This window comes from Falco biarmicus, chromosome 14 (assembly GCF_023638135.1).
Source record: "Falco biarmicus isolate bFalBia1 chromosome 14, bFalBia1.pri, whole genome shotgun sequence".
Classification (NCBI taxonomy): Eukaryota; Metazoa; Chordata; class Aves; order Falconiformes; family Falconidae; genus Falco; species Falco biarmicus.
In genome coordinates, this window is record NC_079301.1 from 16820258 (window position 1) to 16846158 (window position 25901).

Sequence of the window (25901 nt, forward strand, 5' to 3'; positions counted from 1 at the left end):
TGAGAATTTAAACTTAGAAACCCCACTCACAGTGAAAGCCTATTTCCCAAAAGTTCTTCTGGTGCTTCTGAAGCCCTTTGTGTATGAATGATCTGTGAAAGGGCCTTAAGCACTCGTGAAGACATTCATTAATTTGAAATTATTCAGTGAATGCCATATATAATTACAACTCAGGCTGTGAGTTGCTTATAAATTATCAGCTATGAAAGCTGTAGTGGGGATTCACTCTCTGTAGTTTGCTGTTCATATGCCACAATTAGTGATATGATAGTATTGCATCTGTCTCTTGTTCGGTGGCTCTTGAGCTTCCCAATAACTTTCTCAGTATGAGCAGCCACAGGACACTTCTGAACTGAGGGGATCTGTGAGCAAATTTTGGGTTCTTGATCTAGATGGAACCTGGCTGTGAATGCAGACACTCTACTCCCCACCTGCTGCACACATACATTTACACTAGAAGGAAGTCTGGGCTTGCTGAAAAAGGTGGTGGGCTGTGGTAGCCAGTCTAGGTGCTGAAGGGATCAGTCCTGTGGGGTGGATGGCAGACATCCCCCTCGAAAGAAAGAAAGAGGGGGGGGGGGGGGGGAAAAAAAAAAGAGATGAACATGTGTCCAGTCAGCATCAGTATTAACTGGCCATGTTTTCCACAAATACTCTGTGACATATGTTCTTTAAATTATTTCAGTAGGTTTTATTCTATAAATGCAAATGCTTTATTATGCTATGCACTTGAGTTGAAAAGAAGCTGTAAAAGAGTTACAGAATCACAGAATGATCAGGGTTGGGAGGGACCCCTGGAGACCACCCAGTGCAGCCCCCTGCTACAGCAGGGTCACCTACAGCAGGTTGCACAGTCACGGCCAGGCGGGCTGGGAACGTCTCCAGAGCAGGAGCCCCCAGACCCTCTCTGGGCAGCCTGTCCCAGGGCTCTGCCACCCTCGGGGTGAAGAACTCCTTCCTCCCGTTCAGCTGGAACCGCCTGTGCTGCGGTTTGTGCCCACCGCCCCTCGTCCTGTCGCTGGGCTCCACTGGGAAGAGCCCGGCCCCATCCTCTTGACACTCGCCCTGAAGATGTTTGTAGGCACTGATGAGACCCCTCTCAGCCTTCCCTTCTCCAGGGTACCCAGGCCCAGCTCCCTCAGCCTCCCCTCACAAGGGAGATGCTCCAGCCCCCTCATCGTCTTTGCAGCCCTCCACTGGACCCTCTCCAGCAGTTCCCTGGCCCTCTTGAACTGGGGAGCCCAGAACTGGGCCCAGTATTCCAGATATGGCCTCACCAGGGCAGAGCAGAGGGGGAGGACCACCTCCCTGGACCTGCTGGCCATGCTCCTCCCAACGCTCCCCAGGATCCCACTGGCCTTCCTGGCCACATGGGCACACTGCTGGCTCATTCCCTTAAATAACACAAAGGACTGGTCTGGCTGCTGCGGTTTTGACCTTTGATCAACAGGAATTTTATGGCAAGATAATGACCCTCATAAAGCGCATCTGCAGTCCTGTGTTCCCTTCCTTCTCCCAGATGGTGCCATGCAGAAGCGGCTATGCAACTCTTGGTCCCACTAGGGCCCGTCTTGGCCTGGTTCAGAAGTGTTTGTGGGCCCTGAATTGGAACCATCCGGGCAAAGTACCTGCCAACACGCTGTTCCTAAGCTCTTTTCTTCTCTTCGGCATTTTCTGATGAAACTCTGAATGTAACATATTCATAATTACGGTATGTAGAACTGTTCCCTCAAGATGTAGGCTGCTACTTACATGATTCATCGAATTCATTTTCCTTCTCTCCATTTCAAGACATCTTCCTATTCTGCCTTTGATAAATCCAGCTCTGAGCCTATTATTTATACGGGCACGTACCGTCGCTGAACTGGTGGCACCCACATGTATCTCCCCTGTTGCAGTAATGCTTTCCTAATACTTAATGGTTGCTGTTAAGGTTGAATCAATCATTTTAGGTATGATGAGGTAAGAAGATCAAATCTCAGTTTAATATATAAACCGGGACAGCTTCCTTTAACTCCTTTCATTCACAGAGAGCATTAATTAGCAGAAACGCAGAGAATTTTAGTAGTTCTGTTTGTCTGATGTTTAACAACAACATAAAAATAAATTTACTGTGCCTTTCACTAAAAGTTGATTGGACATCTAATTAGCTAATATGATGTCTTTTTAAGTTTCTATTATCATTTTAATTTCCTGGTCGGTACATTTATAGAAAGTAACAAAAGGCAAAGTCCTCAGACTGGAAACTCATACTGTGGAATATAGTTTGCATATAGTGGACAAGATTAACAAACTGAGTGAAGATGAAAGAGATAGTTTTTATGCTAGTAGGATTATGTGGTGATTTAGTTAGAGCATATTTTGGTAGTTAGTGACCGTTCTAAAGCTCTGTTGTTTGATGGAGCTGTATTATAGCTGAATTTATAGTGTGTGGTATGTTCATGTTTATACTCTGTGTTTAGGAGGAGGAGCATGTGTTTATATGCCATCAAATGCAAAATTTGTTTCTTATTTCTCTCCTCCCTCCCGCACAGTAAGAGAAATATAAACAAGATCGTTTTGCAGCTTGGAATTATATAGTGTTGAGAAGCCAGTATCTATGTCTTAGCAATTAATTAAAGCTTAGCTCTATTTTTATTTCTAAATAAATTTTATAATATTTATATTTGCTTAATTTGCACATTATACATGCCTTCAGAAAATAAACCTGTCAAAACCCAGAGGTTTCCAATTCTAGAAAGAGCTGTTAACATGGAATTTTAAAAAATAATGTTGTTCACTCAGACCAGTATCTGGGATTCCTTCTTGGAAATCTTGTACTTTACAGGGCTTGCAAAGATTATTTGCTATTCAAGGTTTCAAAAGAAAAAGGAAATTGGAAAAAATTGGACCTTTGGGTATAGCTTGCTGAAAGAAGTGATAAATGAGCTTTGCCGCCTTAAGCAAGGTCTCCTTTGTAACTTTGCTGATACTGGCTAGCTGTGGAGTTTCTCATATATCGCCAGTCCCAGCTATACCTGTGAGACCTGTCTTGGAGGTGCATCTGTTATTTTCATGCAGCAGATACTGTAATGCTGTAGTGGTAGCAGCTGAAGTCAGCATTAGTTGTAGGTTAAGTTCTTTCGGGACCAGGTAAAGCAGGGTGCAAGCAGAGGTGTTTCTAAAAGCCCAAGTGCTGCGCACTGAGAGATGCTTTCTGGTGAGACTGCATGACTGCACCTTGCTCATAAATCATTGCCACAGAGCGGTTGTGGCTTTCTCTGCAGTCTTAAGCAGGCATTGTTTGTTAACACCACACAAAGCACTTGTTCTTCCCAACACAGGGAATAATGGGCAGTCATGCAGACACCATCACCTGGTAAAAGTTCTCTCTGAAAGAATAAAAACTACATTATCTAGAGAACGCATTAGTATTTCTGCAAGAGAATCAGTTGTCTTTGGAAAAATAAAGCTCTTTTTCTTGCTTTTTCTACAAATATTTATAATCATGGGCATTGATATTGCCACAAAGATGCTACTGATTCATAATGAATCTTTCTGAAAGTTGGAAAACCAACATCAGAATCTTAAAATGGAGACAATATTGGAAACTTTCTCTTGTACATGATTCATTTGTACTGACATTGATTTTGTGTGGCAAGCAATGCTAGCATAAAAAGAAGTAAATTAATATTTGCACTATCAAAATGAGCATGAGACGCTGATGATTCATAAGTGCTGCTGTAAATAGGCTTTATTGATGTTACTGGTGTTGCCTTCATATGAGATGTTTCCATTTTCTGGGAGCTCTTAGGACTTGTCTCAGGTTTGTGAAGAGTGGGGGAAAATTGTTTTTGCAGTGAACGTCCTGAAGGTGTTATCTGGTTTCTTTTGAAAGTAACTAATGTTAAAACTGTTCCCCAAATGCAGTGAATGTATTCACAACAATCATGCGACAATGCTTGCTCTTAGCATACCATTTCAAGAGCTATGGGCTGTGCTCTGTCTCACTGAGAGATGCTCTGCTACCATCAGTCTACCCCCAAGCATTTTAGATCCAATTTTATCCTGCTGGATTCATCCTACCCACTGGCTTTCTTAATGAGACTGGAGCACAGCCCGTTGCCTGAGGGAACTGCCAGGTGCTCCTCCGGCATGGCCAGTGTCCTTGAGCTGGAGGGGAAAGGGCCAGAACACATTGTACATTCTTGGCACATGTGATGATCAGCTGCATTTTGACACGAGATTTGACTGTGCTACCTGAGCTGGAGGAATGCATCGATCAGGCTGTATGTAGGAAGAGTTGCCTAGCTATAAAATCCCCTTAAAAAGTAGCCACAAGTCCCTGCCCTAAAGAAGTGGAGGAACAAAATAAACCTGGAGATGTGAAGTAATACAAAAATTGGTAAGGGGTCAGTTTCTGCCCTCAAATATGAGAACTGGCGATCCCAAATAGAAGCTTCTGTATAGGTTACCCTGCTTTTATCTCAGATGTCTCATTCATTTTACTTCTTTTAGAACAGAATGATAAAGGGTAAGAGTTTAAAAGGCAAACAAAAATTAGCGAGCTTGAAAGTCCTATTTTCCAAATCTGAGAAGTCCAAATGATATCAAAAGCACTTCAGATATAAAATCTTATACTCAGGATTATGATTTCCATGAGAGTTAGATATGTAAATACCTGTGGAAACCTAGATTGAAAAAGTTGTAACTTTTGGAGCTGGGATTTAGTATCCAAAATTGCTTTAGTTTTTTTTTTTTTGCAAATGTTATAATTAGTTCTGATGTGCTAGAAAGATTTTCTGCCTAGGACTTGATGTTAAGATACTAATTAATTATCAAATATTACAATAAATAACCATAACGATAAAATCATATTACTGTTCAGACTGGCCCTTGTGACCTCCAAAGTATGCCTGAACTCTTAAATACAGCTGGGTTTTTTTTCCCAGAAATACTCAGACTTTACTTAATGCTAATTTATTCCCCTAGACTTTTTCACTTTAACATCTCAGCTGACTGATTGTCAGTTCAAGTCTACACATTACACAGGCCTCTTTTTTTCCACTGAAGCTGGAAGTCACTTCACAACTTCGTGTTCTCCAAGTAGGTACTTTAAAAGATGGTCTCTGAACAGGGGCTACCCATAAATCCCACAATTTATTACATTCATTAGTATCCAGATAAAGGTTATTAGGCAATCAATCAGGGCTATGTCTCATTACCCTTTAGTGGTTGGGATGTTTTTGAGGTTTTCATTAGGGAGTCAAGTTATTTTCTTTCCTGCTGCTGAGCAAAGAACTCCTCCAAGTGGATATCGTCTAAACTGGAGTACTGAAACATTAAGACCAGACCATGTGAGAAATGGTGATGACTCAGGCAGTTTATTAGTCTTCCTTAAAAGAATACAGAGAAAGAGACGTTCTTTCCAGATGGAGAAGTGGATGAGTCATTCGAAGGACAGCTAATATGCAAGGACTGTGGGAGAGGACATGACATGGCAGACAGAGGGAGTAGCTAACAGCGCAGCTTTTTTTGTGAAGATAATCCGGAATAGGAAGGTTTCTTGTGTGGTCTTTTATTTCACTTTTAGCTGTGAGCTTGCAAAAGCAACAGCAATGTACTGTCAGGCTATTTCTGCAGTAGGCTGTAGGAAAATGGAATCAGTTCGGATCAGCAGTCACACGACTGGGGAGCAAATTCTCTGCCCAGTGGAGCTGCATTCATGTACGTAGGCAGGGCATTAGCCTCTGGACGCTGATACGGTGCTCCAGCCCTTTTCATTCTTCAAGCTGGGGCTGGAAATCTGATGTCAACTGCTTTTCTCAAAGCATTCAAACATTTCAACTGTTCGTCTGGACTCTTCAAGTACAGAGGCAAGCAAAACCACCAAGATTTAAAAAATAAAAATCAAATTTATACAAATGTTGGCAGAGGTTCTACTCCAGCTATAGGAGAAAAAGTTTGAGAGGTTTCTATACATTGAAATCAGTTTACTCTGCTATCCCATATTTTTAATGATACTTTTATTCATGTTCATGATAGGCATTCATAAGAGGTCTTTGCTGTAAGTCAGCAATCACGGTCATTTTGCCTCTGTATGTATGTATTGTGCGTAGGGATGACTAATGACTGCGTGAGCTGCATGACATTTACAGCCTAAAATCTAAGTGTGTGTGAAACTAGACCACTAATAGGTTTAGGTCCTAGCTCAAATTTACTGAATTTTTGCCAAAGAGCTGACTGAAACTTACACTGCATTTTGCTTTGGTTTCCCAAACAGTGGTATTAAAGTGCACATAACAGGTTCCTGTCCTACTAAAGCTTCTTTCAATTTTATGTTAGGATTTTGTAAGTGTAACTCTTGGTGTAAAATTGAGCTATTTTCATTGCACACCTCAGTCTCTAAAGCTCTTCCCATGAGGTTGATGGTATTTGAGGAAGGGAAAATTTCTTATTCTTACTGCTCTACCCTGAGCTGTGGAGTGGTGTGCGCTGTTATCCTGTAGCACTGTGGGACTGGAAAGAGCAGCTCCACTTCTGGTTTACAGTGAGTCAGCCTTCATGGGGATTTATCAAGAGTTGAGAATCTGGTCCAGGAAATGATGTTTTTATCATTTTTTCCTAGTGAAAGTTGTGCTTTACCATCAGACAATGCAAGCATGATAGGAACGTAATTGCCTAACACTCTTCAGGAGAGCTTGGGGGAGCAGGGAAGTCTGTGACTGATGACTATTGTATGATCCACTTTGCATAACAGAGGCACAAAGTTGTAATCAGCGCTAGACAAAGCACTTCCATGTAATTGGTCAGTGTGATTTTGAACAATGCAAAGACTGACTGAAATTACTGACTTTTATTTTTTTTATGATGAAATTAGTGAATTTTGATATAATTGCCTCTTGAAGATAAAATAATTCAAGTTTGCACAGCTGACAGGATTGCACCAGAGAAGAATACCAAGATATGCTGTGACGTAAAGGCTAATAAGTAAGGACTTGTGTTTGTAACAAATCTTAAAGTAGATCATGGTTATGTGATTTTGAATTTCTTCCCCAAAATTGTTTCTACTGAAATTTATTAATACCTCTCTTCCAGAGAAGATTCAGGAAACCTGCTCTTTAGTATTACTGATTGCAAAGTAACTGGGAAATGAACTTCCATATGCTATTTTTAACTGGGATGTGCTCAGTTTACTGTTGTGTCAAAGGACCTGTTATAAATTAAATTAGAAGCTGCCTGAATGCTTACCAAGTTCTTTGCTATATCTCTAGAAGAACAGCATGCCAAAATGACTGAAAGTTAATATCATGTTCTCTGACATCATTCTAGTGATGTATAGTTCATAGAATGAATTTCCATTGTAAGTAAAACTTTAAAAACATTTACATATATCAAACTATCAATTCTGAAACCCTGTAATGTCCTTTCAATATATGCCATGGATCCTAGAAACAAAGTGACAGCTATATATCTATCTAGTGGATTGTTCATTATCAGCTGAAAACAGGGGTATAGTATCATTGTGCATTTACTACTGTGAATGCCAGTACAAAAAGAAATAAAGACGGAGAAATGGATAATACTGTTCAGAGATTCTAATTTTGGTTTGGTGACAACACCCAGTATAAGATTAAAAAGTTTTCAAAGATGCAGGGATCTCTTCTTGCAATTCCTTACTAGCTCAAAATTAGTGACCCCAGCAGCCTTTCATATATTTCTTAATTAAATCAAACCAAATAAATGCATGATACTTTGACATTACAAGGAAAAGCTATAGAAACTTAGTTGGACCACACTTGGCTCAGAAATAAAATTCCCTAGATATTAACACTTAGGAAACCTCCAAATTATCCAGAATTTTCTCCTGTATGTCCAGCAATGCATCATTTTACCAGGATGCCTCCCTTCCGATCCCCCTGCAAGGCCATACATTTGCATGGACCACACAACCTGACTGCATCCTGGCAGGATCCTTTCTTGGGACTCCAGGAGTGGTGTGGTATTCTGGGTGGTGAGCCTTCTCTAGGGCTTCGGTTACTCTCACTGCTGTCCAGCAGTGGCTCATGTCAGCATTCTCTAGAGCTGCTTTGAAAAGCAGCAAAAAACAGGACCAGTGAAAGAAACAGCAGCTAGCGTGAGTGTCTGAGGACTCTTTGGAAAGGAAGGAGACCTGTTGGATCGTATGCACAACATACGCTTGAGGGTGCTGGCCACAGTATTGCTGTTGACCAACAGATAGCATCTGTTTCATCTTCATTGAATTGCAATTAGCAAAGTGGCATAGTCAGCCACTGGCTCAGAGCTCTCATCTGCAATCCTGCATGACTAAGCCCTTTGGGGAAAGGAAAGCACTGAGCACATCCCAGGTGCTTTGTAACGATAATGCTGTTGTATCCCCTGGGAGAGCCCCACTAGTTTGTGAAAGGCTTCTGAGACATTCCTCTCAAATGATTTCCACACTGTCATCAATAACAGGAGCGGCTGGATAACAGAATGGTCTCAGAACTGATGAACCCACACACGCAAAGGAGAGGAGAACATGCAGGCACTAACTAATATTATTTCAAATTTAGATAGTCACAGTCCCAAAAGCCTGCTTGTAGCCTTTGGCAATATTCTTATCACTACTTTCTGTGCTGAGAGTTGAAAGCCAAGAGCTACTCCTCCAGATATGGTGGTTGTCATATCTTGTGTGATTCATGCCTCCTACAAAGATTTCAAGCGAAGCAGAAGATAGGAGCCCAAGTTTTATTTAAGCAGTTTATTATTAAGTGTTTTAAAGGGAAGGAATAGCAAATGCCACTTCTTAATAATATGTTTCTGCTGCAATGGTGCAATGTATCCATCTCATTCCTTTGGGGATAACTTTTTTACTGCTGTGGGTGACTGACTGAGAATCTATATTTAAACATGAAAATTCATCCAGAACTGTAGATGCAGTTCTTTGTGGTGCACCACAGCTCTTGTGCACTGGCTCTGTCATTCTAGGCTCTGGGATGCTCCTTGTCTTTTGACTGTATTCTTTACACTGGCTAAGCAGAGATGAGGTACAAGGGGCAGTACTCCAGCTCAGCACCCCATCCTCCCCTTAGCACCATGCTGCTCACACAGCAGGAAGTTTTCTGCTGTCATTAAGAAGGGATATTTGTGCTTGTCTCCAGCACAAGCATGGCTAAGGCTAAAGTATATGTTGCTGTTATTTGGACTGGTAGTCTTGCAAGCTAAATAATTTCCCCCTTTTTTTTTTTTTTCTCCCCCCCCCCCCCCCTTTTTTTTTTCTTCTTAGTGCTGTTCAACATGTTCTGTAGTGATGGAGTCATGGAGTCACTGTGGCTTGTGTATTAAGCGTATGCACTCCCAAATAGTCCTTGGAGCTTAGAGTAAAAGGTCAGAACTAAATTAATGAGTAGTGTGGGGATTTGCATGGGCTGGCACTGGACAGGACACCTAGAGGAGGTGTAATTTTTGTGAAAGTAAACAGTTTACTGTATGGAGGCTTCAGTTTTACAACTGCAGGTAAATGTGGGTGCATTTGTTTGTTGGACACAAGCCTTCTGGCTCCTGTGAATTATGCAGAAAGGTGTTCAAGTGACATCAGTGTCTTTTCCATTTGCCGGTTTACTAGCAAGAAATAGTGGAAAGGAGCTGGGAAACGGAGAGTGGCTTTTCAAAGCAGCAAAGTTTTCTCACTGATGCCTTAAGACATTTGTTGATGCTGATGATCAGATTTCTGGTATAAGCATGTGGTGTTTAGTCTTGCTATTACAGGTTTTGTTGTTTCTGCTAATTTCTACTGGACTGCCAATATTTTAAGACACCTTTTCCAAGGCTTGTATACAGTACGTTAGTATTCTATCCTCATTTTATCAGGACTGATCTTTCCTATGTAACTTAGCTCACTACCTTTTACAGTTTCTCCAGTAAATATATTGTGCTTATATTTAAGGGATTGTAATGTAAATCCTCACCAGTAGCAAGTTTTTTTTTGGAGGACAGCTGTATTTTTTGTTGTATGTTTTTACATTTCAGCCTTTGATTACATTTCAGTGTGCAGCAGTAACCCAATAAGTCCTTGTGTTTGTCATTTGCAGCAGTGGCTGGCATCAGTGAACTTTAGTGAAGTAGGTTTTCATGTATTGCTTAATTGGGTCAAACCAAATAAGTGCATGGTGCTTTGGCATTACAAGGAAAACCCATAAAAATAGAAATATAATGTGAGTACATCTTGGCATGTTTTTTCTCTTGCTCACTTAAAAGCCTTTGCACATAAGAATTGAGAATAAAAATATTTACATTTACAAAAAAGAAAATTGCTTGAAAAGAGCTAGTACATAGCTAGCAGAGTGCATCCAACAGCACTGCAGGTGGAGGCAGCCACTGCAGACAGTCATGAGGTGCTGAAGATTTGTCTTAGGCTGATGTCGGTTAATTGATAAATTCCACATATTCATTTTTTCTGCTGATGCTTTATCAAACCAATAAAATACATCTACCAGAATGTCTTCAGCTCGAAGTCTGTTTCCATTCTGAGTGCACTGTTGGAATTGGAATGTATTTCCCTCTTTACTTTAGATAGATCTCTTATTATAAAATACTGTCAGAGAAGTAGAATTGCCACCCACTGAAACCAACATAAGTCATGTGCAAGTGAGAATATAAATGGATTTAGAGCTGTAGATAAGAGCTGTACTCTATTTGCTACACTCAGGCGTCATTGCTGGTCTTCAGGCCGGGATACAGCTATATCTTGGCAGAGCAGGTTACCTGGCGAATATCTCCGGTTAGCTGTGGACAGTAGGCAAGTGTGTATGTGCTGGTTGATAGAGTGAACCCTGATGCGTTACTAAGTCCTCAGGAGTGGCCTGATTTAAAGGTCTGATCCCTCCCTGCAGACGGACAGCAAAGACCCACAAGTGGCAGCTGCCTTAAGACCATTCGTGAGCGTTGTAGTATCTTTTATCATATTTTGCATAAACGTTGACTCTTTAGAGGAAAAGCCTTTTGCTGCAGTATTCATATGTTAACTTCACCTTACTTTTCCTCCTCACTTGCCAGCTGCAGTTCTGGCATGTATGTTGTACTGCTTCCTGAAAGATGCTGCCTGCAGATACGAAGGGCCAAAGGAAGAACTTATATGAAGGTACAGCTCCAACAAGTAACCCATACTATGTTCTCATCAGTCAGGATTGTCCCCTGATTGTTCTGGACTCTCAGTTCAAGTCTCCAAATGTAGCTAATAATATTCTTAGAATCTGTTAGCCTCCCAGCACCGGCTACGGTGTTCACAGACATTACACTACCTCCACTGTCAACTACTGCAACACTTGCTATGAGGGTTGACTGATCTCAGTTGTTACCTTGAAATTATTTAGCATTTGGACATGGCACTGGCGGTGTTTCACATCAGCTTTCTCACAATTCCATCATAATGTAGGAAGAAAAAATTACCTTTCTCCATGCAAGTAGGAGTATGTAATTTGTTTGCTCCCTGAAATTTTGGTGGTCCATCGGTTTCCATGGTGATGGCAGTGTGATACTTAGAATTTGTTGCCACACACAAGAGGGTCCCAGCTTTGAGCAAGGGCTAGGCAGTGCTGGTGCATGTAAGAGACTGTGTGGGCAAGATTCTTAATAGGTTATTGTGCCTGGGGACTTAAAATTCACATTCATCAAGACATTTGTCATTCCTTTACCTCATTAAATGAAAAGATTGCTCTTGAGTTGAAAAGTTTGTAGGATTTCTTTTAATTATTTTGGCAAGCTTCATAAATTAAGCTGTCTAAATGCACTGCAGATTTTTCTCCATCACTAATAGTTTTCTGCATGCTTCACATGGGAAGGATTGTTTGCATTTAGTTATTGTTCCACATATTTCTTCCTTAAGCAGAATTCCAGAGGGTTTTTCCCCAATCTCTGTAGTATTACTGCTGCTGAAAATTTGAATCGCTGTTTGAATCACTGTTCTTTGAGACCATTAGAAATATGTGCATTTAGGTGATAAATTTGTTTTTCACACATGCAGCAAATATCATATGGAAGAAATTATTCTAAGGAACAGAAGGCAGAGAGCTGCAGGATTCAAAGTAATTTTCCACTGAACAGTAAGGATTGTTAGCTAACAGGGGTGAATCAGGCAGGAATTTTAAATCTTAACCCTTTGATATTTCAGGGTGAAATTGGGACTTCTGAATATCTGAATCAGACATCACTACCACCGCTACCCCAAATGTACATTTTTACTCTGGATTTGAAGCAATGGAAGAATGGATCCCATTTACTAGTCTAGATATCCTGTGATAAAATATTTGCAAAATTTCTGGGAACATTAATTCAGACAGTGATTTCCCTTCTTTAAGAGCAATCAAAATACTTTCCCACAAGCATATTCAAGATTTCAAAATGCTCCTAGGGAACTTCTAACAGTTGTGTAGTATTGGGTCATTTTGCATGGCCATAATCCAGCTGTATTGTTGCAATAGGCCTCTCACAAGGGTTATGTAGGTTGTTTTGGAAACTTAAGTACTCTGAATTGCCATTTAACTTTCACTTACAATTGTGATTCCCCTACCTTATAGTTTTCCTTTAATGCAGAATACAATAAAAGAGACTGAAGATCTGATAATCCTGGTCTGGGAAGCAGGAGACACTAGAAGGCATCTCAGTGCACGCACTTACAGATATTTTGCTGTACTGCATACTGCGTTCTTTGTCTGGAACCTCAGACAACAGCCTGCAGATATTCATTCTCTTTGGACCTTGGGAATTTCACTCAACTATAGCCTCATGTTCTTGCTGGAGAAAATTGAAGGCTTTCTTATATTTTTAAGGATTTTATTCATAATTTTACAGTATGTAACTGCTGACACTTCTACCACTGGGAACTGTGGTTGCTTTCCATTCAGTTCAGAAGTCATTTTATGTAGAGTGGCTGCAACCTTTTCTTTTGCTGCTTCTAATAAATATTATATGTCTGACATTTGAGCCTTGCATCTCACAGTCACCAAGATCCTTCTAACAGCAGAGCCTGAGGTCCTATTAAATGAAAAATCAACTGTGCTGACATCTAAGCATGTGAAGTGCCTGTTCACCATGCACTATCTTAAAAAAGACTTCAGCATCCTAACTAAGAATAATTTTAGTAGCCTAACTGATCATGCAAAAACTCCAGTTGGTTCACAGTGCAATGTCCTGTCTACTGAATAACGCAGCCTAGTTTCATATTAACACTCCAGGATCTATATTAACTCTTTGTGATACAGAAAGAATCAAATTCAAGGTATCGCCTCAGATATACATAGTACCTCTGGCAACCTAGCTGAGTCAATACCACCCAAAGTGCTAGTATTTTCTTTTCTATGACCAGTAATAATTTCTTTATCCTTAGTATTATATCCTAAATACATAAATCCCTAATATATCCCCAATATACAAAGCAACAGTTATATTGTTTTTTTCTTGTATTTTGATTCCATGTCTGTAGAAAGAAGAGGAAGAATAAAAATTGCATGTGGCATTTACTTGGAACTGCCTGTCTGTTTCTGGGATGAGGCTCAAAAACTTAATATGCTCAAAATATCACCAAGATTTCTCATATATTTAAGGCTGAGTAATTGTTTCACTCTCCAAACTACTTTCTTTTTTGAGCTCATAAGAAAAAACATTCCAGCCTTTTCTATATCTGTACAGATCTCCTGTTCATAATGCATGTCAGGAGACTGTGTTTTTACATTTAGGGACTGTTCAATGATCGAATAGGTTGAAAATACGGAGCCACACAATGGAAATCATAGCACAATATTTAAGGGTTTTAAAGGCCTTGGAAAATGCATAGTCTAAAGAAGAAATAGTCTTTCCCCTTAAAGATAGCAAGCCCTCCCTTATTCAAAAAAATTATTATTTATAAATATTCATAACTTTTCTCTTTTCAGATATGTCATGTCAAAGGTATCAAGAATTCTGTGCAGAATTTAGACAGACTAGGAAGATAATGAAAAAAAGGTGGAAAGATAATATGAAATAATTACTTGGTGCAGGGTTTAGTTGGGTCTTGAACTACTACAAGTCTATAGAGGAGGCAGAGGCCCAAGGAGGAGGAGAAGAGAAGAAAACTGAGAAATGAAGTGAGTGGTTGACTGTGAGCTGAAAAAAGGAGAGAGAAGAAAAGAGAAGATGCCAGACTTCGAGAAACTGGGATGCTGTTCCAGGTTTAGTGGGTGGAGTGAAAGAAGCCCAATGACAAGGAGCTGAGAAGCATTCATGTAACATTTCTGTAGTGTGCATATCTCCTTTGCTCCTTGTTTCATCGATAGACACACATATATTATAAAACTGCGCGTGGGAGCACCACATGGTGGTTTCCTATATCTTTTAAAAAAATCCATATGAACCATTTCATGATTTACCACCTGTCAGCTTCTCTAGACTTTTTTTTTTTTCTCCTTTATTTTTTCAGTTGTTGAAGACAAATGTTTTCTGTCATTTGTTGCTAGCTCTCTCTGCCCACCTCCAGCCTTCCCTCAGCAGGTGCAGTAAATCAGCATGGGCCCAGGTAACGCTTCCTGGCTGCCAGGGACAGAAATCCCCCCATCTGCCTACAGACCACACTTGCTCTGCACGGTGCTCAGCAGTGGCATAGGGATAGGAGTGACAGAAAGCTTGGCTTTTCGGTGCTTGGGAGAACAATCTGTGAAGAATGTGGGTATAAGAAAAGGAGAGGTAGGATGTGTCTGCTGTTTCTCAGGCTTGAGAGACTTGAGGCGTGGTTCAGACTGCACAGAGAAAACTTCCCGTGACACCTAGATGGAAAAGATCTCTCTCGAGCAGAATTTGGAACCTGTGCCTTACCTAGTTTCTACCCCCCAGTCATACATTAAACAGGATTCTGGAAAATGATGAACACATATGGTGAGACACAACAGCAACAGCAAGAAATAGTCTTCTCTAGAGGTGGTGAGAAAGGCTGAATGTAGGAACTGGGGATTTCAATGACTGGAATAGCATGAGAATCTGGATAGATTCAGATGGGCTCCTACACATAGCTGAGGACTACTGCTTGCAAATTATTTTCTTTATTTTGTACAGCAGTTCTCCCCTTTACAAGAAAAAAGACAATGTATAAATCTGTCAAACTAGAAGATACCATAATAAATCTAACACATGCATGGCATATTTACAGCTTTATACGTGCCTTTGTTGATGGATCTGGACAAGTAGCATGCTAATTACTGTTCTCTAGAGGGGCTAGGAGGAGAAGAATCATTAAAGAAAAGCTCCTTGGCATAATAAAAAATTGTGATTGTCTTTTCCAGCCTTCTTCTATGTGTCCATGGAGGATGGGGTGGGTTAGCTAATTTAAAAAAATATCATGTATTTTGTAGTACATTTCCTTAATATCATTACATGAAAGTTGTTTTCAAGAAGAAAAAGGATGTATAAGGCAGGTATCAGCCCTGACAAGGACAAGCAACATTGGAATTAAAATGCAAAATGGATTATGTTTATTTGGAATTTTCTCTGTCATTTAGTAGAGGTTCTTTAATTTGTTTATCTCTCTCTAAAATTGCCTATTGAATTTAATTAAGTGCACCATAGATTTATGAGTCAGGGCAATATGAAGAATTTTTTTTTTTTTTAAGCAAGCTTATTTGTTCCTCGGATGAGTTTTCTCAAATGTTGTAATTATATGCCTGGATTACTGCTGGCACAGCAGAAAGTTCACTCAAATTCAGCAACTGCAGATAGGCAAGGCACATGTCATGGGCTCAATGAAATCTGTCAGCCCCCATGGCCACGCACCTACACCCATCTGCGTCAATTGCTTAAGAAATCATTGTTGATGATACATCTTTAAATTACTCATCATGGTTGTAATACTTTTAGATACGTATGTGACATATTTCAAGTCATGAAATATCTTGTATAATCCTGGCATGTTTACTTTGCGTGTTTGTCCAGACTCTTTTACAATTCTCTTTATCTTTTCTTTCAAGAAATATAAAAGAATATCTATTTGTCTAAATTTATGTCCAATACAAATGGCTTCCATATCCAAGGTCTCTGTGAATTTTTGCCTATCAACAGCAACAAAAACAATTAAATCATTACATTTACCACAAATCTAAAGAGAGAAAAAAGTCCGTTAGTAAAAACTAGGTTTTGACTGTTTCTCACTACAGCATTCCAGATAGGTGGTTCATTAATGTTAATGAGGTAGCTAATCACAGTTTGTCATTGATGGATCTATAATCATTAATCCGTGAAACTTTAGATTATTTCTGTAAATCGAGAGATAATAAGGGAACTGAGTAGGTCTATTTTATGTATCTGGCTCACTTGAGAGAAGAGCTGTCATTCTCATGAATAAGGGGCAGGTTATTCTTGCTCTGGGTACCTGTACGTATTGTTCTCAGCGATGCTATGTATACCTATAATTCACAGAATCACAGAATGGCTGGGGTTGGAAGGCACTTCTGGAAATCACTTAGTACACCCCCCCTGCTAAAGCAGGTTGCACAGTCTCTTATCCAGGCGAGTATACGTATACACACATACACAGGGATCTAAAAACCCATAAATAATGAAAAATGTTTTTTTTATTGTAACAAATATAAAACTTCCAGTAAAATGATGAAATTCTGGTCCTAATTGAGTTCATGGCACCATTCCCATTGCCTTCAAATGGGCTGGAATTTCAACTGCAGGAACTACTAGAAGTATTTGGTTTTCAAACTGGTGCCATGCCATACTGGGGGTTAGGGATCAGCCTGAAGAGGTGCTGTGTCGGTCTGGGCTTCAATTTTGGCCACTATTTGTATCAAAGCTGTATGAAAAATTCAAAAAATCTGTGAAATTTGAGGCTGGTTTATTTCAGTTCAGTAAAATAGGATAGAATCAAAAGAAGGTATTTAAGACAGTTTGAGGAAACTTAAGATTGTTTGGGATTTTGATTAAAAACTATGAGATACATAATGGCTTTGATCAAAATGTGACTAACTTGATGGTTTCAGCTGAATATCCTGTTCTAATCTGAGATGCATTAAAACTTGAAGTATAACTGAAAAAGACAGCTGTCAGCTGATACTGAATGAAATTTTGCCTAAAATTTTTCAAGCTGACACATCTCCATCCAGTAAGTCACATGGTATTGCTACTATGGCTGCCTGTTGATAACAGTTCTTGTTTTGCTTCTTTTTAGTAACAAAAGTGGTGAGAAGATCAAGACTGACATTGTTTTGGAAAGTCTTGCAAACTTGTGGGTAGGACACAGGCATGTGCCCGAGAGAGAAATGGAATATGGTAAGTAAATCTTGTATTGCTCCTAAGAAAATGAGGAAATAAGTATTAATCTTTAACTTAGGTCAAAGGATTGGTAATGAAGTAACTGTTTGTAAGGAAGTTAAAAAAAATCATAATTTCAGGGAATTCCTGTCCTTGGAGAAGTTTTTTTCAATGAATTAGTTTAAAAAGCGTTAGATGCTTTCTGTGACTTATGTTTGTAGTTTCACAGATTATAAAAACAAAAGAGAGTACTACAATTGTCTGGTCTGACCTCCAGTGTACCGTAGGTTACATTATTAATTTCTGTTTGTAATAGAACCTATTTTCTAGGAAGTGTGGATGTAAAGATATTGAATATCCTTTGGTGAATTGCTCCCAAGCTTATCTAATCTCACCATGAAAAATGCTTCGGGTCTAATTTTCTCTAGTCTTGATCTTTAGCCATTAAACCCCGTTCTGTCTTTACTTGCCATACTCAGGTGCCTCATTAATCACATTATTACTGTAAACTTTACCATAGGACAGAATGGTTTTATTTTTCTTTGAGTCTGGACTAAAAATTTCTTCTGATTTGTCTTGGAGGGATATTTGAGGTAAAGGTAGTATTGATATCTGGGAAGTTGACTATCATCACATTTGTTGACCTGGCGGGGCTGGCCAGCAATGCTGCAAGTGTTTTTTCAGACCTTAAGAAAGATAGCATAATGACCTGCTTTCAACATACTTCTCAGATAGTAAAGGAAAGCATTTGAAGGTGGTCTTCAATTCTTTTTATCTGTCTATATCTATATATACATATGAGCTCTTCTACCCTAATATGGTGTTTCTGTGTGGTACTATCTTTTAGACCATGTATAGAGACTGTCAGAAATGATTTTCAAGCTTTAAGATTTTTATGACAATTGTTTGACAAATAGGTGTCTGAGTTTCAAGGGGAGGCTGCATGCCTGACCAGGATGAAGACTAAGACATTTACACAGGCATATTACATGCAAGCCTCAATAAGTTTTTCTGTCCAGGTCCCTGAGCATGAGATCCCTGGAAGTCCTAGTACAAGCTGGAGCATTCCAGACCCTTGACTGAAGTCTGCAGTGGGAATTTTTAGGCTCAGGCTCCCGCAGCAGAACAGATCACATCTGTTCAGGGTGATCTGGGCTGGGGTTGCCACGCAGGCCACAAACGAACGCGACTAAAATTATTAGTGCCTTCGGGGACGAAGATACACTGAGTGACAGGGCTGTCCTTAGAGTGTTTGAGCCATGAAACTTTAGCAGTTTAACTGTAATTTCAGTCACTGCTGTCAGAGTCCTAAGAAGCACATTTTGTTTCCGAATCAACATATGCTGGAATTTCCAAAATTAATTTCTCGTCTACCCTAAGATTTCCACTTTAAGGGAATCCTGAAATACCAGGATTCCCTCCCTGTTGTTGTCTCTGTGTCCTGAAGAGTTTTGATCACTGTTGCTGCAGGTCTTTGGTGCTTTCCAAGATGGGGAAATCAGATTTCATGCAGCAGCAGGCTCACTATGGAGTTATAAAATGGCATAATGGTGTTTTCTCTTTCATCCTCTCTTCCTTTCTAATAATTCTTAATGCTTTATTAGCCTTTTTAAGTGCTTCTGAGTACCAAGCTGCTGTTTTCATGGTACTATCTGTTATAACTCTGAGATAGCTTTCCTGAAAGTTAATAGCTAATTTAGACTCAGTCACTGAATATGTATAGTTAAGGTTACTTTTCCATGTGTGTTACTTCACTTTTATTTACACTGAATTTTGTCTGTAAGTTTATTGCCTAATCATTCTTTATCATGAAATTCTTATGCAAGTCTTTGCTGTTTGCTTGCCTTTTTACTACCCTGAATAATTCGTCACTAGTAGCAAATGTTGCTATCCCTACCATCCCCTTTTCCAGATCATTTTAATGCAAATACTAAACAGCACAAGCCTCAGGACAGAGGCTTCGTTTGATGTCTTACTATTTGTTGCTTCTTTATTTTCCTATTCTTTTAATCAGTTATTAATGCATAAGAAGACATTTTCATGGCATTTTATGAACCTTTGGTTGAGAAATCCTGCTTAAAACCTTTAGGAAACTCAAGTACAGCATATAAACTGTCTTGTTCTGGTTCTATAGAGAAGTCTAATAAGTTTCAGTGGCATGACTTACCTGTATGACGACCATGTTGACTATTTTTTTTTTTATTGCAACAGGTTTATTCCTGTATCTACTGTTCCCTTGCTCGTTATTCTATGATTTGGTTGGGTGCAGATACACTAGCTGTAATTCTCTAGATCTTCTAAAAACTCATTTTAAACAAAGGGGTACCTGTTGGCTCATATTTACCATCTTCCGCTCATTTGATGCAAATGATACTTAAAGTGATGGGTATAACAGTTCAGGAGTTTTACATTTAGTAGTTATGATGCTCCTCTGTGTCCTATAATGTGTTATTATTCCTTTAATCAGTTGTTTTTTTTTAATGTCCCCTGCTCTTAACACATCGGTTTAAGATAAAGCCTCTTGTATATCCCCAAAGGTTGTTGAGTCTTAAGTGGCTGTGCATATCCCAGCTACAGTTTTATTAGCTTTTCATCTACTGCAATATCCTCCTTGACTGTTCCCTCTGTACCCTCTGTTGTCACTTGGACCTGCAGAAAGACTGATAACCTGAATGCTTTGGCGATACCTTAAGAATTTCTGTTTTAGTGTCTTTTTCAAGTAATTTCTCAGCAACAAATCACAATTTTTTTTTTCTTTTTTCTTTCCTTTTTTTATTTTCACATATAGCTTGCTAGATACGTTCTTTCATGTTTTCCTTCTTGGAGACACTTGCACTGTTTGAAGCATGTCTTCTTGCTTCTGATAGCCTCTGTTATTGAACCATACTGACCTTTCTGAGCTATTAAAGCTTTTTTTCATATGTTGTGTGTTTTAACTAATGTTATACAATCTGCAGCCTTCAAAAACATAACTTTTTGTCTTATATAGTTCCCTTTTTGAAACTAAGCACAGGTACAAAAGATCTTTTGTTTCTCCTATAATATGTTATATTTGACTTTATTACAGGACTTTTTGGTAACTTAATGTTACAAATGCCTTTGAAAGCAGTATCCTGAATAAGGTTGCAGGCACCATTCAGTATGAAGTCAAGAGTTAGGTTTTTTTCTTTTGATCCCTAAAAAGTTTATCTAAAAAGCAAATGCTCATGTTATTTTGTCTCAGTATCACCTGCATTGACAACTCTCCAATGTATGTATATGTGGTTGAAATCTTCCGTTATTTTAAGTTTTTTGTTCTTACAGATATTCTTCACAGTCTTTGCCACTTTTCTGGTAAATCAGTAATATAAACTCAGTACTGTCCTTTTGTTACTGAGGACTGGAATTGCAACCCATAGCAATTCTGTTCTTTGTTGATACATTTCATTTATTAGTCAGATCTCATTCTGAACTTTCTTTAGTGAACAGCCTATATTTATTTGTTCTGGTTGCTTGTTTTTAAGCTCAATTTTAGGACTTTGTTATAACTTTTGTTTGATGCTTCCTACTTGCACTTTGTTGATTTTTGTCCTATGCTTTGTTGGAGGATACAGAGCCGTTTTAACTTTCCTCCAGGGATAATTGTTATCCTAAACTGTATGATCTACCCCTATCAGCTTTCTCTATATTTTTTTGGCTCAGAAACATTCCTGTAGAATGATTTTAAGTGCCTGCACTGAAATAAATTTCCTTGAGAGTTAGTGCCATATTCATCTCTGGACATACTAGACAAACATCTGTCAAGTGTGATATAGAGGCATTTGAACCTGCTTTGAGGCAAAGAGATGGACTTTATGACCTCCAAGCATCCTTTCTAGCCCTATCATTTCTTTTAAATTGATAACTGGGTAAACAGATGCGACTTCTGCAATCATAACAAAGTACCAGATCCATATCTTTTTTTCCTGTAGTTGGAGATTGGAGCTCCTCAGAGATAAAAGTGGTGGATATTCTATTGAGGTGTTAGAGAGATAGGGATTCTGATGTATGCTAACTTTTTGTTACTATTATGATTGAAGTAGAGAAAGGTCTTCTCTTCTCCACAAATTCCTTATAATATTGCCAGCCATATTGCCAGCCATTACTCCAGCAAAGGCAATCAGTATTTGCTTTTAAGAAATACTGTGGGGGTTTTTTCTGTTGTGTTTTGTTTTTTTTTTTTTTTTTTTTTTTTTTTTTTTAATTGGTGATGACAGTATGTTCCCAGCCTTTTAAAATATCCTGTATTTAGTTAAATTATTTCCTGTGACGTGATGTAACTTGGCACAAGTCTTTCAACTGCATTAGTACAGTCAACTGTCTTGAAAAACACAGAAGCAAAAGCTCACACTCTAAAAATAGCTGCAATGAAGAACTGAAAAAAAGATTTTTTTCTTATCTATTTCTTGGTAAAAATGTGTGCCACTGGACAGCACACGGGTAGTTATTACAGTTGTTAGGTAACTGCAGCCTAGGTTCAGTAAAGTGTTTAAGAATCCTAATATAATACCCTTCTGCCTAAACATACAGTCTATGAAAACACTGGCTTTAACTCTGTTTTTTTCTAAAATAGCACAAGGGGCAGTCATGCCATACGTTATTCCACTTGCATTCAACATGACGCTTGCTAAGAATAGGTGGATATCATATTGTATAAAAAGTAGCATAATGGCATGTGACCGTATTTTCAATGAGGGAGGCAGTATGTGACTGTACTGTCAATGAGACTCCTGCCTCACACTTTGTTATGCAGTCCTGCTTTCATGAAATCAAAATCTGGATGACTCATCATAGCCACTCAAATATTGTCATAGTGTATCTTCATTGCACAAAACACTATTTAAGCCTTGCTAATCACATTACATATAAACTTGATAATTCCACATGGTGCTGATAGCGAGTAATAGACTTTAGGAAATATTTTCAAAATATCCATTATGTAAAGACATAGACACTATATATATATATCTCTATGAGGTACGCAAAATCCCTGACCAGAAGCTGTAGAAGGATGTAGATGATAGCACTAACGGTGTTATTGAATTGTTAAATGGGAAAAGTAACACAATGAATTTAACTTTAAGTATGTCTTATTACAGCCGATTTAACATTTTCCTTAGTAATGTCAAATTTGTTTCACTATTATAATCTGCTTTAGTGTCGCTGTTAAAACTTGAAGGTGCAAGTCACAAGGGTATAGAGATAAGGTTATATGCTTTAGAATCTGAAATACAGAAAAGATTTAGAAGGTATGTTGGAGATGTTAAAAAATGAGGGAGTGGAAGAAAGATGAGAAGACAAACAGAAACACAATACTGAATGACCCAAAAATGATATAAAATTTAGTGTTTCAAAAATTAATGCACATGGGGAAAATAAACAACTACAGATACACAACAGCGGACTCTAAATCCTCTGTTATTGTTCAGGGAAGAAATCTTGGAGTCATTGTGCACATCTCTCTAAAGTTAGTCCATTTCTTAGCAATAAAATAGAATTTGAGGCATTATTAGTAAAGGAAATGAGAATGAAGCTGAGAACACTGTTACACCACCATATAGTCCCCATTTGCCCATGTGTTGAATGGGCAGTTTGGCTCTGCCTTCTCAGTGAGGATATACCCAATGTTGGAAATGCATGGAAAGGAGAACATGGATGGTCAAAGACGGTCAAAAGCACTAAAAGGTTTTTCAGAGGGGAGCTACTAAATGGATGGGGATTCATCTGACTAGAAAGTGAGATGACTGCGGGAAAATATCATAGGTATCTATTAAGTCACAAATAATGTGAAGATGGCAGGTAGATAACAAACATTTATTGTTTCCCATAACAGAAAACTGGAAGTTCCTTAAGCTGTTAGGCAGGAGATTTAAACAAATGGAAAGATGTACTTTTTATACATAGTCAGTTGCAAAATTCATTGTTACTGGAAGATTTTGAGTACAGAACTGTAAATAGGTGTAAAAAATATTAGGTAGCTTACTAGACTATAGACACAGCAATGACAATTAAACGTGATTGCTTGGATGCAACCACTGTGTGGCTCAGGAAAACCTCAGTGGTTGATACCTGGGGGCTGTGAGTATGTACATCAGTGTATCGCTCCTTTTTGTTATATACTCCTTCATTCCTGGTCACAGCTGTAGATGGCTATACTTCAGACTGAACTAATATTTGCTCAAACCTAATACAGGAGTTCCAAAGTTCTTCCCTGGAAAACTAGCATGCAATAACCAAAGATAGTTATAAGATTTTTGTGTGCCATTGGATAACTCTGAATCCCTGGTGTTTATGGATCTAAACTATAGATGATAAGAACTAGATGGAAAATCTGGTGTCTGGGAATTCTGGACCTCTGGCCATCATGGTCATCTGTGTTCATTTCCAGTACATGGATATGAAATGGTTACACCATCTCTGGTCGCCTTTCTATTCCTACCACAAATGTGCCCCATTCCACTGTGTTTGTCTTAGATTGAAAGCTATCTGGAGAAAAAAAAAAAAAAAAAAAAAGAACAAACACAAAAGAACAAAATATCCTTCTGTGAATACTGCCCGAGTTTTGCCTGAAGCCTGAAGATGCCAATGTAGTAAAATTACATTGGCCTATGCAAAACGCTGCTGAGGAAGCACAGCTTCCAATGGGTTTGTGTTTAAGTTGAGCTCTCCTCCATCTCCTCTCCTAGGTCTGCAGTATCCCTGTCATACTCCCTGCTTGTCTCGGTGGGTTGGTGACAGCATGTCATGTGATGTGCTAGCCACACTTACATGCACCAATGCACTGGATCTTACTGTTAGCTGTAGCTTTTGATGAAATATGCAGAAATTTGTATGTCTGAGACCTTTAGCCTTCTCTCAAATTGGCTGAAATTGTTCAACAGGTTCAAAATGTGCTTGAGGGAAAGTAGCAAAGTGACAGATGGCCAGGCAACACAAGCACGTATGCCTCATTTCTTCAAGAACCAGGTTAAAAATACATCATTATAACAGACTTCAAGAAGGACGGCAAAGAGTGACAGGAAAACAATAGGTTAGAAAGTCAAGAATTGACTATTTGATATACACCTATGTCTGTGCATAGTCCTTCAAGTTCAGTGGGAAATGCCCTGTTTTAACGTGCCTTTTGGAGCTGCGTGTTTTCGCTAAATTGGTTGATTCCATCCTTTAGCTCTGACATGTTGAATCTTTCTGTCTCTGCCGTAGACTATACCATACTGGGATTCATCACTAGTACCTGCCACTAGGGAGTGGGTGAAATTAGAAGTTACTTATATAGCTGTAAGTAACTTATATAGTGTTATTGCTATTAGCTTTAGCTATAAATAGTGGATTAAAGGTCTCCTTGTAGAAAGATAAAAAGTGAGGTGAGTTGTATATTGTTTAAATTCCCTTTTGTGAAGCAGTTTTTTGTTAGTGTTCCTGAAGACGAAAATTTAATAACATTGGTTACAGCTGTGTAACGTTTGATGGTGTATTGCAAGCTTCCAGGTGCAAGCATGCCAACTCATTCTGGACCTGACTTTCACAAGCCTGCCTAGTGGAAATTCCTAGACCATTTTAAAAAGAAGTTCCTTTTTAGTGCTGTGCTAAAAGTTCGTTGAAATTAGTGGGAGTTATCTAGAAAGGAAAATGTGCAGAATCACTTCTGAATATTCTAGAGATGATATGTGGACAAATAAATTGAAATAAATTCACAGGGTTATTTTTCACTTAGAAATTGATTCCATGCCCAGCTTGTGAAGTCAGCACATGAACAAAGTGCGTTATGTATTCACTCTTCCACTTCCTTAATTTCCGTGGGTTAGGGCTCTAGAAGGTAGGGAGGTCCAAGAGATATGGTTAATATTCAAGCATCACTTCTTCCAATATAGATGCATCCCTATGAGTAAGAAACAATAAGGGGGGGCAGGAGGCTGCATGGATGAGCAAGGTGCTTCTGGCAAAACCTCAAACAGAAGAGGGAAGTTTACAGGATGTGGAAAAAGGGATAGGACACTTGAGAGGAACAGAGGGATGTTATCAGAACATGCAGGGAGGTGACGAGGAAGGCTATGGTCCATTGGGAATTAAATCATGTGAGGGAGGTCAAGGACAACATGAAGGGCCTCTTCAAGTACATCAGCAGGAAAAGGATGACTCGGGGAAATGTGAGCCTGCTGCTGAATGAGATGGGTGCCCTGGTGACCAAGGACACAGAGACGGTGGAGTTACTGAATGCCTTCTTTGCTTCAGTCTTCACTGACAAGGCCAGCCCTCTGGTTTCCCATACCCTGGAGGCAAGAGAGGGAGTCTGGAGAAAGCAGGATTTTCCTTTGGTCGGAGAACCATGTTAGAGATCAGTTAAGCAAACCTGACACCCACAACTCCATGGGCCCCAGTGGGATGCACCCCAGAGTGCTGAGGGAGCTGACAGATGTTATAGTCAAGCCACTCTCCGTCATCTCTGAAAGGTCATAGAGAACAGGAGAGGTGCCTGAGGACTGGAGGAAAGCTAATGTTACTCCAGTCTTCAAAAGGGGCAAGAAGGAGGGCCCAGGCAACCACAGGCCAGTTAGCCTTACCTCCATCCCTGGAGAGGTGATGGAACAGCTCATTCTGGAGGTCATCTTGAAGCATGTGGAGGA

The 25901-nt window shown here is 39.2% G+C and overlaps 1 long non-coding RNA gene across 1 annotated transcript in view; it reads left to right on the plus strand.

Moving 5' to 3' along the window:
* Positions 1-25901, plus strand: part of LOC130158878 (uncharacterized) — a 270739-nt gene that overhangs the window by 53548 nt on the left and 191290 nt on the right. Inside the window, exon 2 of the long non-coding RNA XR_008825529.1 lies at positions 17177-17277. This is a non-coding gene — a long non-coding RNA (uncharacterized LOC130158878). The remainder of the gene's footprint in view (positions 1-17176; positions 17278-25901) is intronic.